Genomic DNA, 15,263 nt, shown 5'->3' with positions numbered 1-15,263 from the left:
CCGCCCATAAGGCATAAGTATCGGTCCGATAAGCTTTGGTAATTCCTTCAAAATAGCGAAATTTAAATTGCCTTGCGAATTTTTTTTAAAATTTTATTTAACATGGGTTCGAACCCAGGACTATGGGTTTTAAGAAGGCAAAATTTAAAGATTTCAAATATGAGAGGAAATTTAAAGGCAGACCACCCCAACGAAGGGCAATTCTGCGAATTGGCCCCAACCCTTCACCAAATAAATTCACCCCACCCTAGTATCCCTCGTGCAGCCAAAATATTTCCATGTTTCTGGTTAGCTATTTTTTTACCTATCCAAAAAAGAAAAAGAAAAAAGAATTTTCTTGTTTTTTGGTGCATTTGATTTTGGATATTGAGATGAAAGATTTTAAGAACTTTCCATGTTTCAAGTTATTGAATAATTTCGATTAGTCTCAGTAATTATCACAGCTTTGAAATGATACTTAACATCGAAGCATTTTGATTTTTTGGCTCCTAGCTGCTTGTGTTGGTGAGATAAATACTAGACTATAGGCGTTGTTTGGATGAGGCAAAAAAATTTTTAAGCCTACTTTAGATAAGTTTGCCCAAATGAGCCCAATTAATTTTTTTGGGTTATTTTAAGCACAAAATGACTTTAAGGCAAATGAGCTCAACTAATTTTTTGAGCTTATTTTAAGCATAAAATGACTTTAAATTTGACAATTAACGAAACACTCAAAAAAGTTAAAAACGAATTATAAAGTTGGCTTAAAAGCCCAATCCAAACGGGCTCTATGTCGTGTTTACCTCTATATAAATTCTTTTTTTGCAGCGAGGTAGGGAATCAACAGAACTTTCCAGGGGAGCTCTATGTCAGGACCATTTTTTTGCCATTGCGTTTTCCTGGTCAACTATGCCATGATGAATTCAGCAGCCAATGTATTAGGGTGGGGTGAATTTATTTGATGATGGGTCGGGGCGGGTCAACTGTTGGGGCATGGGTATTTTTAATTAAATGGTTGGGGATTTCCATTCACTTAAGGGTATATGTGTACACTTTGGCTAACGGAGGGGTATATTTGACTACTTTCGCTAGCAGAGGGCAAAATTTACTAATAAGCTAAAGTAGAGGGTATATTTGACCCTTTTTCCCTTTCAAAATAGTAATAGTATTTAATTAGGGGAAGGGGTCAAAAATGCCCCTCTACTTTGGGAAAAGAGCTAAAAATATACTCTATTACAAATTTAGATAAAAAAATACCCTTACAGTCATTAAAGTTTCCAAATATGCCCTTGTCTTAACAGAAATCTCCAACTTAACCCGATTTCATTTTAAACCCGACCCAACTAAATAAAAAACGCATATGGATTACTCACTCCTATGCCTAGTGGCTCCAGATGTAGGACTCGGGAACAAGTTGGTTGAATATGGTTTTTTTATGTAGGTGGGTCGAGTTTAAATAGAGCGGGTTTAAAAATAAAATCGGGTTATGTTGGGGATTTCCGTTAAGACATGGGTATATTTGAAAACTTTTAATGATGAGAGGGGTATTTTTGACCCAAATTTGTAAATGGAGAGTATTTTTAGCTCTTTTCCCAAAGTAGAGGGGTATTTTTTGCCCTTTTCCCTATTTAAGTATTGGTTGAACATTTTGGGTCTTTTTAAGTTTGTCAAAAGTAAACACTTTCTAGATATTTACAAAACTCCGATGTTAAATATAATTGAAATTGTGATATATTAAGAAAATATTTAATGGGAACTCACATTTAAAAGTATAGATTTTGTAATTTATGTTATTTTTTGTTTATTTCAAGAGATTGGTGTAAGTATAATTTTTTAGGTGTAATTTCTGTTATTATTGGTCTATTTTTTAGCTTATGCATCTACAACAAAACAGTTACTAGCAATGAGAAGACAGATAAGATATCCAGACATACCGGCGTTTTGACACCACCAGGAACATGAAAAAGAAATTCCAAGGAACCCAAAAAAGTGAAAAATTGGATCTATGTCCAACAGATTACACCTAGTAAGAAAAGAAAAATAGTCGCTAAAAGTGTGATTATGGGCCCTAAAAGTTAATAGCAACTAGTAAAATTATGTCGCCACCCGCGCTATAGGCTCCGCCTCTAAAGGTCAATAATATGGGATCGAGTCACTATTCCAAAGAGTTTAGCGACCGCTAATCACCGGTCGCTAAAACACTTTGGTGACCATAGATGAAGTTGTGCCTACAACATTTTAGCTACCAGCTTTACTGGTCCTAAAATGTCTTTTAAGATCAAATTTTGGTCTTTTGAGAGTCTTTCCAATCATATTTACTTATAAATTATACGGTTTTTAATATAGAAAATCACATGCACATAAAAAATACATCAATAAAAAAATCACGTTTTTTTATACAAATATGCATATACATGCATAAAATTTGTAATTAATCGCAAAAGATGTACTAAGATGCCACTAGCAATTGTATAACCATAGTGCCTATGTCGTGGTACTGTTTACACCACCTCTTAGCAGAAATATAATTTTTTTCCTAACAATTCTAGCAAAATGATAACGAATTATCGAGCTATATGAAGTCTTCAAAGCTTGCATCTTGACTTATAAGCTCAACTCTTAAGGAACATCTTGCATCTCCAAGTCTATGTTCAAATAAAATAATTGGTTTCTATAGCTAACATCGTTCTTAACCTAAGAACTTCAATGGAAGATGTTCCTTAAGAAGCATTTATTTGAAAAGATCAAAGTAGATGCTGCGAATCACAGTTAGAAATTTCGTTTACATACCATACATTTTGATATGCCTTCCAAAGCTTGACTATAAGAAAGACATGATCATAATAGATAACTTATTAAATTGGACACAGGGTTTAGACTAACTGTGTGAAAAATTATACTGGGGCTATAAGCTCTTACAAGGATGAATCATGGACAGTCCATATTGCCAAAGAACTGTGATTATTTTCCTGAATTCGAATTGTACGTGCCAATTATATTGATTTGATTTTGAAACTAAGCATGTTCTCAAAACAATTAGAGCAATCATAAATATTGAGATTGATGAACCATCAGAGTTAAAAGGGCAGCCCGGTGTACTAAGCTCCAGCTATGAGCGGGGTCGGGGAAGGCCGGACCACAATGGCCTATTGTACACAACATTACCCTGCATTTCTACAAGAGGCTGTTTCCACGGCTTGAAACATGAGAGTTCAATTTCATAAATCAATCCCACGGGAAGCTAGTGCCAAACAACTTTATTCGAACTGAATTTGGGTTTAACATTGTGCCAATAAAGCAAGCCAAGATATATTGAGATTGATGAAATTAAGATGTTTGTGAGATAAGAGAACGACCTCGTGTGAAATTTGATGTTGCAACAAAACAACAACATACCCAGTGTAACTCCACAAGTGGGGTCTTGGGAGGGTAGAGTGTACACACACCTTACCCCTACCTTTGCAGGTAGAGAGGTAGAGAGGCTGTTTCCGATAGACCCTTGGCTCTGAAATTTGATGTTGCGCTCTCAAAAAAGAAGGTTTCTCTTGCCCATATCTAGTGCCACATCTCATCTTCGACAAGTGCCAATAAACATGAAATAACTACACGTAATCTTTGTAGAATCAACTTGTGAAAAAGTATTTTTCACTACTAAAAACCACCAGTTAAGAAGAAACATCCTATGACCTCACTGTACATGTTTAAAATCCAGTTGCTGTGAAAAAAATCTGCCATACTGAATCACTAATATCACTGCTCGAACTTCCGAGTTTCAAAATGCATGAATGGCAGTTGGGCTCTTCTGACGTTCTCGATGATCCCTTAAACATTTTCTCTAAGTCGTGGAGTAAATGTTAATGTGATTTTGGACTGTTTAGTTGGATACATAGTTACGAGATGATAAAATCACTATGAAAAAGAGAACATCAAAACTTTGAATACTGAGGTACAGGTTAGCAACAACATTGATTGAATGTCCTGACAGCGGAAATCCAAGTCTTGCCTGCTGAGCTACAGGAGTTGCACCGAAGAGGCTTAAAAGTAAAAGCAAGATCAAAGTTAAAAGGATAAATCAAAAGGAACTCTTGATAAGGGTTTAAAAGTATAATGGTAAAGAAGTCAATGCCAAATGCATGGAGATCATGGACGAAAAATCAATTAAAACAGCTGAAGATCGGAGAATTAGACGGACCTTTCACCCTCTCAAGAAGACAACTTAGCAGGACATACACTGTCAAAAAAATTGTTGCACTGGGGGCTTGACACCAAGGAGAGATGGGAAAGGAAATCCAATATGTTGAGATATCAGCGCTTCAGCGGTGAGTTTGAAGTGCAATATCTATTTTTTTACACTAATTATATTAAGTCAGATAGACAAGGAAGCTTGTGTATCATTTTTTTTTACACTAATTATATAACTCAGCTAAAGATCAAATTTGACAACACAGAATCTATTTACCCAACTAAGCATGACTGATATAACTGGTGCAACATCTACATTCTCGCACAAAAGGTTCTTAAGCCACGGTCGTTAAAAATGAAGCTTCTGCAAGGCGCAAGGAAGCATTGACATGCCAAACTATGTTTATTCCCTAAGATCAGAAGTAGCTCCACGAGTAACTCGACCGTAACCAACAAGTGTCGTTCAAGTTAGTAGTACTTCTAAATTGTAGCAAAGAATGCCTCATCATGAGAAATAAATATGCTAGCAACCAATATTCAATGAATTCTTAGCAGGTAAGTGAAACTGCAAAAGTAGCAAAGTCTTGAGGGAATTACACCATAGGCCATTTTATGAGTCTATGACATCTTTTACCATTTTATCTAAAAAAATCCCAGTCAGCAGTAGGCAATATGCTGAAAAATAGACGATTATGACTTCCATCCATCCATCTTACTCAATTACGATTTGGTAATCCAACAACTCTTAGGTCAAAGAATACTATAACTGAAATCTATTCTTCCATTTGCCATCAGTTTGGCATATCTACAACAAAGCAGATTACACACTGCTCTCTGTTAAGTAGCAAATAGGGCATGAGAATCTCCATGTGGATAAAAACAACCAAAGAATTACCTGTCTAAGGCATATATTAGTCCCACACATTGCAGTAAGTGTCCAAGCGAAACACCAACCATTGGAATTCCAGAATGAGCTTCACATGTAGTGGGGATGTCTGGGGCAATAACTGCAATCTGTCAACGAAGCGAAAAAAACAAGGATAAATAGGGCATATACAGGAGTACAAAAAGAATGCATTTCATCAAGAGGACAACAATATTGATATCCATAACAAACTAGTAGAAGGTTTCTGCATATTTGTTCTTTCAATATGGAGAGACAAATTGCAACAGGCAAAAGAACAAATAATAGTTGGTGTACACAACACTTAATAGCCTCTTTTCTTAATCTGATGATCCAAAGACCCCATATATAAATTTTAACTTCTCGTTCATCTAATTATCTCTAACCATCTTCTTTTTATCTTAACTTCCATTAATTAGACTAAAATATGTCAGCTAAGAAGTAAAACCATGCATTGATCCTAATATTATCATATCCTACGATAAACCATGAATGAAATTGGCAAGACCATTACAAGATCCAAAAATTGGGGAAGGTCAAATTCATAAAGAGAATGGAACTATGGAAGAGCCTGAAACACCTGTATGAATTTGAAACCCTGTATGAATGGGGAAGGTCAAACCACGGATCCATTGCTAGAAACACCTCTTAAAGCAATTGTACCAACAATTTTCAGGCTCTGCTGAACCAAACCCGTCGTCAAACTGGGTTGAACTAGAACCGCGCTCGATATCTGCCCGTGTTGAACTAGAATCGCGCTCCACATCTGCCCATGTTGAACTAGAATCGCGCTCCATAACTGCTGGTTGTTCCGGTGGAACATACGACGGTGGGACATGGACGAGAACAGGAACATCCGACACATCTAAATCCTCATCATCCTCGTCAACGAGATGATGGTCCACAGGAGCAGCTCTACCTCCAAGACGACCACCTCGAGCAAGATTAGAACCGCCACCTCGAGCATGACCACCTCGAGCTATCATCATATGGTGTTGGACTAGATGGAAAATGCAATGAACCCATAATTGAAGTACTTGGACCGCAATCTTGCTCCACATCTGTCCTTCCACGTTTATGTGAATTTCTAGAATTACTGGTTCTTGGCTGCTCAAGTGGAACATACGACGGTGGCACATAGTAGGAAACTGGAACAATTGATATATCTAAATCCTCATCATCATCCTCGTCAACTAAATGATTGTCCACGGGTGCAGCACTACCACCCTGACGTCTATCTCGGGCACGACCAGCACCACCACCTCTAGCACGACCGCTACCTCGAGCACGACCATCAAACTGTGCAGAACTAGATGTAGATGCAAACTGTGCTGAAGCAGACCCATCATCAAACAGTGATGGACTAGATGAAAAATGTGATGAGCCCAGAATAGAAGTACTTGGACCACAATCGCGCTCCATATCTGCCCTTTGACGTTTATGTGTATTTCTAGAATTACTGGTTGTTGGTTGCTCAGGTAGAGCAACTGACATATCAAAATCCCCACGATCATCCCCGTCAACCGGATGATGGTCCATGGGTGCAGCTCTACCACCCTGACGACCACCTCGAGCACGACCCCCACCTCGAGCACGACCAGCACCGCCACCTTTAGCACGACCACCACCTCTAGAACGACCAGCACCGCCACCTCTACGAAGATTTACTGCTGGACTATCGTCATGCTCGGCCGCCGGCGCATAATCTGGATCAAGTGGAGCAACTGACATATCAAAATCCTCACTATCATCCTCATCAACCAGATGATGGTCCACGGGTGCAGCTCTACCACCCTGACGACCAATTCGAGCACGACCCCCACGTCGAGCACGATCATCACCGCCTCCTCTACGAGGATTTACTGCTGGACCATCGTCATGCTCGACCGCCGGTGCATAATCTGGATCAAAAGATAATCTACGACCCTGAGACGCAGCAAGTAGGCCCTCTACAGATACAGCGCTCACTCGCTCACCCCACCGTTTAGCTGTTTCATTAGCAACATCCTGTTGCATCTCCAAGCCCATCCGATAAAGAAAATGCAATGCTCGTCCCTGAAAATATGAAAGAGATAATGATAGACAAAAGTTAAAAGTTTTAATATTAAAGCTTAATAAACAATGTAGTAATTGATTAAAGAAATTAAATTTGCATTTACCAATGCCTCGTGCCGGCCAGCATATGATTGATAACCTCTTTCAACATCTCGTGCGGGATTCCCAATCAGCATGCGTGTGATGCGCCTATACCAAACCATGTAAGGATCATTATCGGGGATGCTAACATGCGAAGGGACACCTTCAAAAACATGCATATATCTCTGCCTCCACGAAGCAATCTCAGCAGCAATGAGTACATGATCAACGTTGAAACGTTTATCCATCACATAATGTTTGTCCTTCCACTCACTATTTCTCTGGAACACCCTGCGCAAGTCCAAACTGCCGTAAAACGCGTTTTGGCACATGATGCTCCACCACGTTTTGACAAATTAGCGGCACTGTCGCCAGCCACACCTTTTTTCCCCGTGAGCACCTCTCAGGTAAACCAGCTATTGTAGTCTCACCGTACGGTTGCCAAATGAGCTATTATATCAAAATGACAGTTACTTAATTACCTGGAAAAAAACATAATAACGTGCAATGAAACAAAGTATAAAAGCAAGTATTAAGCTTACTTGATCATGTGTCATAGTATCAAACTGGTCTCTGTACAACGGAAGGAAATGGCCAACCACGACGTCACGGACCACACCTCTGGCCCACTTCTTCGCATAAGGAGGAGGCGATGGTGGCTCGGGAGTAGGGACTTCATTAGGGTTCGGCGTGGGCTCGGGACGAGGAATAGGTTGTATAGGTAACAATCTCTCCCAAGCCCATACCTACAAGAAAAATGGCCATAACAAACGCTCAACGTATATTGAAGTATTTCTAATTAAACTAACTAACAAAAGAATTCAAAGAATTCATAGTTGTGTTAACATACTAATTCATCTAAACTCCATTCGCTTTCACAAGTAAGCAGATGTCAACATAATAATATATATTTTTTCAATAAAACTAACTCATCAATTTAGAAAACAATAAAACAAATAAATCAAATTAACTTTTAAATATGCAAATCAATTTTGCTAATTTATATATAGGTCAACAAGTAAAAAGGAGGAGATAAACGAGTTACCTGTAGAAGAGACAAGAAGCCACCAACGTCTGATTTTTTATCCATGGACAACCGACACAAACACCTATATAGGTAGGATAGTGCAGCAGATCCCCAGCTATAGTGCTGGTCTAGATCCTCTAGGAAGGGAAGAAACTCCAAACTCACTATGCTTCCTGAAGTGTCAGGGAAGATGATGCCACCAATCATCCATAAAATATATAGTCGGCATCTCCTATGGACCTCCTCGTCAAGATCAACATCGGTAAGATCTGCTAATTGGTTCATGTGGTCACGAATAGCAGATATCTTCAACCTGCAACCGTCTAACGCATCGACATCGGGCCAAAAACCAGTCAAACGTTCCATCTCCGCCTGCCACATAGAACATGTCCGCTCCGCTACAGCATGCACTGGCTCTTCTTCATCCACTGGGAGCCCGTACATAACCTCAACGTCCTGTAGCGTGACGGTCGCCTCACCGCTACGAAAGTGGAACGTATGTGTCTCCGGGCGCCAACGCTCCAATAGAGCCGTGATCAACGCCCAATCTAATTGTATTCTACCAGCGGCGTAGACTCCCCAAAATGCTGACCATATAAGCATTGGGTGATGCGATCGTCGGGCGGATGCTTTCGCATGTGACGCCAAAAATGACCATCTGCGCGGCGTGGGTGGATTAGATCAGTATCCCCGATACCTCCGTCCCAAATAAAATGCGACCTGTGCTTAGACTGCAGTTTAAGCACACTACCATCAACGGGACCAGGGTGAATGCGTGAAGGCTCCATATACCTACACAATCAATAGATTCTCCTTATGAAAAAACAAAATCAATAGATTCTAATGCATAAATTGATACATAACTACCAACACAACAATCCTAAAAAACAATTACAATCTTAAACAATGCTAAATTCCAATTTTTATCAAAATTCATTAAATGGTTATTTTAACATTTAAACATCTTAGCATTACGTCTTCGGTTTCATCTTAAATATAATATTTTAACATTTTCGATTATGCTTTTATTCGACATTTTAAATTTAACTATTGTTAACAGAAGGAACACGTGGAGATACACAATTTGACCAAACCCGGTTCATTTGAGACACAAGCTCCAAAGAACAACTAGACCAAACCCGGTTCATTTGAGACACAAGCTCCAAAGAACAACTAGAACAAGCCCTAATCACCAATTTGAGCAAACAACCAAGAAATAAGAGAAAGCTAGTTTGTCTTCTTCAAGTTTTCTTAGAACCCTTTTTTCTCCAGTCACGACTGTGTACCTTCAAAAACCAAACAATATAGATTCCGAAAAATTCGCCATCACAACTCTTCTAATTAGTAGAGATTTGCTCTCTTCTCTCTCCTCCCCTCTAGTCGATTTCATGGAGACGTGACTACCATGGCAGCCATATCTTCTTATGCTACATTACTTTATGCTACACCTTCTACATCTACAACACCTTCTCATATCCAACTAAAACCAATCACGTTGGTTAATACTTAATGGAGAACCAACTATCACTTGGACTAAGGCTGACTTTGATAGATTTACTACACAGGAGAATCTACAATTTGAATTAATTGCAAGATTTTCTTATGGATATCCAGAGATTAAGGAGTAACATAATGTTGCCAAGCAGTTTGAATATCAAAGCAGATAGGGCTCTAGCATGAGCTAATGGTGAAGTTAGAGATGTCACTGCAGGATTAGATGCTTTATTTAGGCAAAAAACCGCCATTTGGAAGTCACAAAAACAATTTAAGATTTTAAGAAAGAGCGATCAACATTAGATTCATGTTTCAAAGTCATCAAAAAGCAAATGTAGCAGCTAAAGCCAATCAAAAAGAGGATTTTGTGGTATGGATGATCACTCAACTTATGGTAGTTGGCCACCATAGTCACTCAACTTTGTTTCGTCTTCCCAAAGTCATTCAACTTTGTCTTTCTAGTCATTTACATTTCATTTTAACCGGAAATGTAATTTCCGGTACCTATTTAATGACATGACAGCTGCAAATTTTTTAAGAAAACAATATATAAAAAATTAAAATCAATATTTAGGACCTAACCCATCCTAAACCCGACCCAATTCTTGACCCGACCCGCTTAATGGGTCCCAGAGGATTGTGTTTGTAAAGTGTCAATGAAAAGGTCTAGGAAGTCTTAAGAAAATGTCATGATTTCCATAAACTCAAACTCAACAAACCAAAGAATAGCATCAAAGTATCATAAAGCAGCTCAAATTTCTTGTCCAAAAACCATGCACTTAGCATACAAACAACAACAACATACCCTGTGTAATCCCACAAGTGGGGTTTGGGGAGAGTAGGATGTACGCAGACCTTAGCATACAAACTTAAAATTAAATCAGTAGATACATGAAAAGAGCCTCCAACATTTTTACAGTTCAGTTCAAACCTTATAGCTGCTCCAATAAAACTCAATTTTGAACTAAAGGGGTTAAAAAAGACTGCCAAATAAGGGTAATTTTAAAACTACAAAGAACAAATCAAAATTAAACTTTCCAACCCATTACATGCATTAACAAATGCTTTAAAAGCTTCTATCACACGCTTTTTTTCATGTATATCCAAGTAAAGAAACCAAACAAAAACAGTAAATCAAAGAGAGAAAGGTAAAAACAAAACTTAAACCTAACAACTAAACAAAGTCTTCAATAAACCTTAATTTTTTTCCTTAACAAAATCAAAACCTGAGCTAACAACAAGTGTGATTTTTTTAATTTTTTTTTACCTGTTTCTTCAGCTTAGTGCTATGTGATTAGTAAATGAAAGCGGTAAAAATGCTTAGTGCTATGTGATTAGCATCAATGCTAAGTGTTTTTCTGTTAAGTGTGTTATATTATTATGTGATAAGTGAGAGTGAGAGTATCTTTTAGAATCTTTGTTGGAAGCTTCTTGTAAGAATATATGTAAAGGCTATTAGGGGACCACATAAAAAAGGTCTATTTTTGTTCTTTCAAATAGGATTAATTACACTAAATATGTAATATCATGACTCGGTTTGTCATACACTTACTGAATTCTGAATTCGAACATTTACCCCTTTAATAAAAGGATCGTTTCAGAATTAATTTTAGGATGAAACTGATACTGTGTTTTGTTGACCATATAAATTTAATCTCAAACATAATCCGAAATATCCACCTTATTCTATTAAACTTGAATTTATTTTATCCTGCCTCCTAAGTAGGATATATTAGTCTCAGGATTATAATTTGGAGAACTTAGTCTGCGAACCAAACAACCCCTAAAAATTCTACACTTACACCTCTTATAAGCTATATCTGAAATTAAATATATTAAAAAATAATTATTAAAATGACAAATTAGAATTGTAAAAAAATTAATCTAATCTTAATATAAGTTTAAAGCAGAAAAATTAATAAATAAAATAAATAAAAATGAGAAATTTTTATATAATAAAATATTTATAATTAAAAACTTACCATTTAAAGTTTAGAAAGTTATTACCGATAGTTGGTATAGCTTATTAGGTAATTTGTGTTTTTCATACAATGTGAGTGGTGTGCTCCTCCGAAGTGGATATGTTAAGCATTTGGCATAAAATTAAAAATTTTTCACTATTTTTACTTTTAGCCATAAAAAATATTCTTTTTTTCCGAATACAACTTACCAAAAACGAAAAAAAAAACTTGTCTTTCAAAAATTTTTTAATAAAAAACTTTTCAAAGATTCAAAAAAAGTAGAAGGTGGCCAAACTGGGGATCTTTTAGAATCATTAAACAGATAAAACATGTATTTTTGTTCCTTTCTTTTTAAAAAATAAACTATAGTTTATTGCTCGTGCCGTGTGTCTTGTCTAAAACTTTAAATGAGAACAAATTTTTCTTAAACCTACATAATTGTAATTGAAAAATATATATACCGGTTATAAACAAGGGAGAGGGAGTGGGCGTGGGGGCGGGGGGAATCAAGTTCATGGAAATAAGGGAGAAATAATGAATACTGGTCATATTTAATTAACTTCATAAAGGAAAAAAACCTATTCCACAAGAATTTTTGAATTAGCACTTTTGTGATTTTGTCCACGAGAATTATTCATTTTTGTTTCGGAATCAGTGTTTTGTTTATGAAATTGTTCATTTTTTTTTTTTTTTAATTTACAACTTGGAGTAAGATTTCAGTGAGTTTAATAAATTTACAAAAATACCAAGGGCAGCTAAAGTAATAAAGGCATAACTCGGGTAAATCAGATGTGCTTTGTTATATACTTGTATCCAATTTCTAGCATGGCTTAATGGATATGTAGCCCCCTAAATTTATTCTTTTTTTTTTATTTTTTATTTTGACACCTCAACTAAGTCATTGTTCTATCAACCCCCGAACATATAGCCATTTTCTATTTTAGCATTGCGCGTGAACATCAAATACATCCTAAATGGGAAAATTCAACCAATTAAAATCTCGCATTTTAATTATACACTTTGTATAACGACCTTTTTCAAGAACAGCAATTCGCCAACCAGAATTGAAGATAAGCCTTTTGAGATTGATTTTGAAGCTTTTTGGGGAAAAATTCAATCCAACTATTTTTGCTTCTTAAGCTCTTTGGACTTTTGCTTTGTTTCCAATGTTGACTTATTTTCCAGCTATGTTATTTGATTGGTTTAGTGGTGCTTCTTAACTTGTATAACACAAGAAAGACACTTCTTCCTCAATAAACAACACTGAATTTTTCACGCAGTGACGCGATCGGACATTCACGAAAAAAAAAAAAAAAAATCATATATGGACTATGTAAGTTGGATTGTGTTTAATGTATACACTTTGCGATATGCATTAAGCCTTCAATAAATAACACTTAAAGAAAGATGCAAATATGCATAAGCCTTCTAGCAAAGATGCAAATAATAACATGGCTTAACAATGTGATTTGGATTCGTCCTTTTTCTAGAAACTTAATGTTTTTAATCTGCATAATTGGTGTAAGGATTTTTGAATTACTAAACTGAAGTTAAGAAAGAAAAGAACCTTTTAAAACCAAGAAAGACCTATAACCTATGTTGCTCGGACTCTCCAAAAATGATGCCGCACCCGTGTCGGACACTCCAAAAATGTACTACTTTTAGAGTATCCAACACACACCCGTCGCTATTTTTAAAGAGTCCCAGACTCCCAGCAACATAGTCATAGCCTATAAACCCAGAGGTTTTTGGACTTAATTATATTCCCATGATCACCGAAAGAGCCAAAACCTTCCTCAATTGTTTCGACGATAGTGTTGAGAATTTGACATGAACATTGAGTTTTTGACCAAAACTATCCCTTGTTTTTAGAAGTAGGTTCAACTTTTCCTCCAAATATAACTTTGAGCACCATTTGTCCTTCATGTTTGCAAAACTTGAGCACATATGGTCCTAGCAAGCCATGCGCGTTCTGTTCATGGACCCAACACGAGAAAAGACTCTAAAATGGCTGCAGAATTATCTTTTCAAATTTTTCTGCAGGTGCCAGGTATACAATGGAGTTAAAAATCAAACACTGTAGAATGCATCCATCATTACAATTTGTCAAAAATTCTCAGCATTATGAAAAATAACTCAATGCAAAGAAAACCAATTGAGGGTTCCAACTTATGAATACCAGCAATGGACTTGGCACGTTTCGAATTACACCATCTTTCAATTTCGTTACATCAAGCTTGTCGCCTTATGTCTCAAATTAGTTGAGATATTGTAACTGTGAACATCCAAACCGTATTCTAAGTCCCAGAATTTGTAAGCCAGAATAGAACACAGCTCTAGTAGATAGCAAATCTTATTAAGGAGGTCCCCTCTGTAGATCCACATGGATGGCCTGATAAGTGTAAAAAATTATTTACACTGGACGGTGTATAAAACATAAACTCAAAATGTAAAGGTACACGACTCAAGTCCTTGTACAAAACGGATTGTTTCATCCAGTGTGATCCTTTGGGAACCAATACAACTGATGATGGCCGCGTACAAACAGCTCCACTGATGTACCATTCCACATGTTAATTAGGTTCGACATCAATTGTTGTTACCAAATCCAGAGAAGAACCTTTTAGTTTCTCCAAAGTGTTTGACAATATGGGAAACATTCAAGTAACCTCCTATACTCTATTTCCAGGAAGCAAGAAAAATGACTGCGGATCCTTCAAGTTAACTGACATAAAAAGAACAAATTTGATTATTTTTTCAATAATGAAGCACGTAATGCTGCTTCTATATATATATAATAAGAATTAGAGGGAGTTGAGGGTCAATTCATTTCATGAATACCTTAAATAACAATCATAATGTTCTTTTCTCTATCTCCTTTTCTCCTTCACCTAAAGAAAAAAAAAATGACATTTTTATATATTTGTCTTGGTATCTCCCTATCATTTATCTAACGGTTCACCTATGGTAGAATAGAATTCAGAAAACATTTGATGCAGAGCAACCAAGGGTGAGAGTTCTCATAAAATATCTTTTCCTCATGGGATGATGTAGTTACAAAGAATATATGTTCTTTATTATGTCATGCTACTGAAAATTGACACAGAATACAATCCAAATAATTATCACAGATTATATCCTTTGCGCTTTATCTGCATGCTCAAAAGCTTAAAATACCCAGATTATGGCCTTAGAAGGCATTATTTTGAGTGGTTAAGGAAGCACTACTACATCTTTAGTCGTTACTACTGCTTGTCAACAACAACAACATACCCAGTGAAATTCCACAAAGTGGGGTTTGAGGAGGGTAGAGTGTACGCAAACCTTACCCCTACCTTTGGAGGGTAGAGAGGCTATTTCCGGTAGACCCTAGGCATAATGACAAGCAATCCAAAGCAGGCGTTACTACTGCTTGTCATGTACCAAATATAGAATTATGCACGTATAAAAATACTGATTTACCCAATTCCAATCTTCAAGGGTGGAAGACCAGCAAAGGTTGCAGCTAGGCCATTTAATCTACATACTGATTTATTCTTGCTTCACCACATTTCCTGGCCCAAAATGTGGTGATACAAAA

This window comes from Lycium ferocissimum, chromosome 12, assembly GCF_029784015.1.
Source record: "Lycium ferocissimum isolate CSIRO_LF1 chromosome 12, AGI_CSIRO_Lferr_CH_V1, whole genome shotgun sequence".
In the NCBI taxonomy this organism is placed as follows: domain Eukaryota; kingdom Viridiplantae; phylum Streptophyta; class Magnoliopsida; order Solanales; family Solanaceae; genus Lycium; species Lycium ferocissimum.
The sequence above is the reverse complement of the archived record's forward strand: the minus strand, read 5'-3'. Positions refer to the sequence as shown.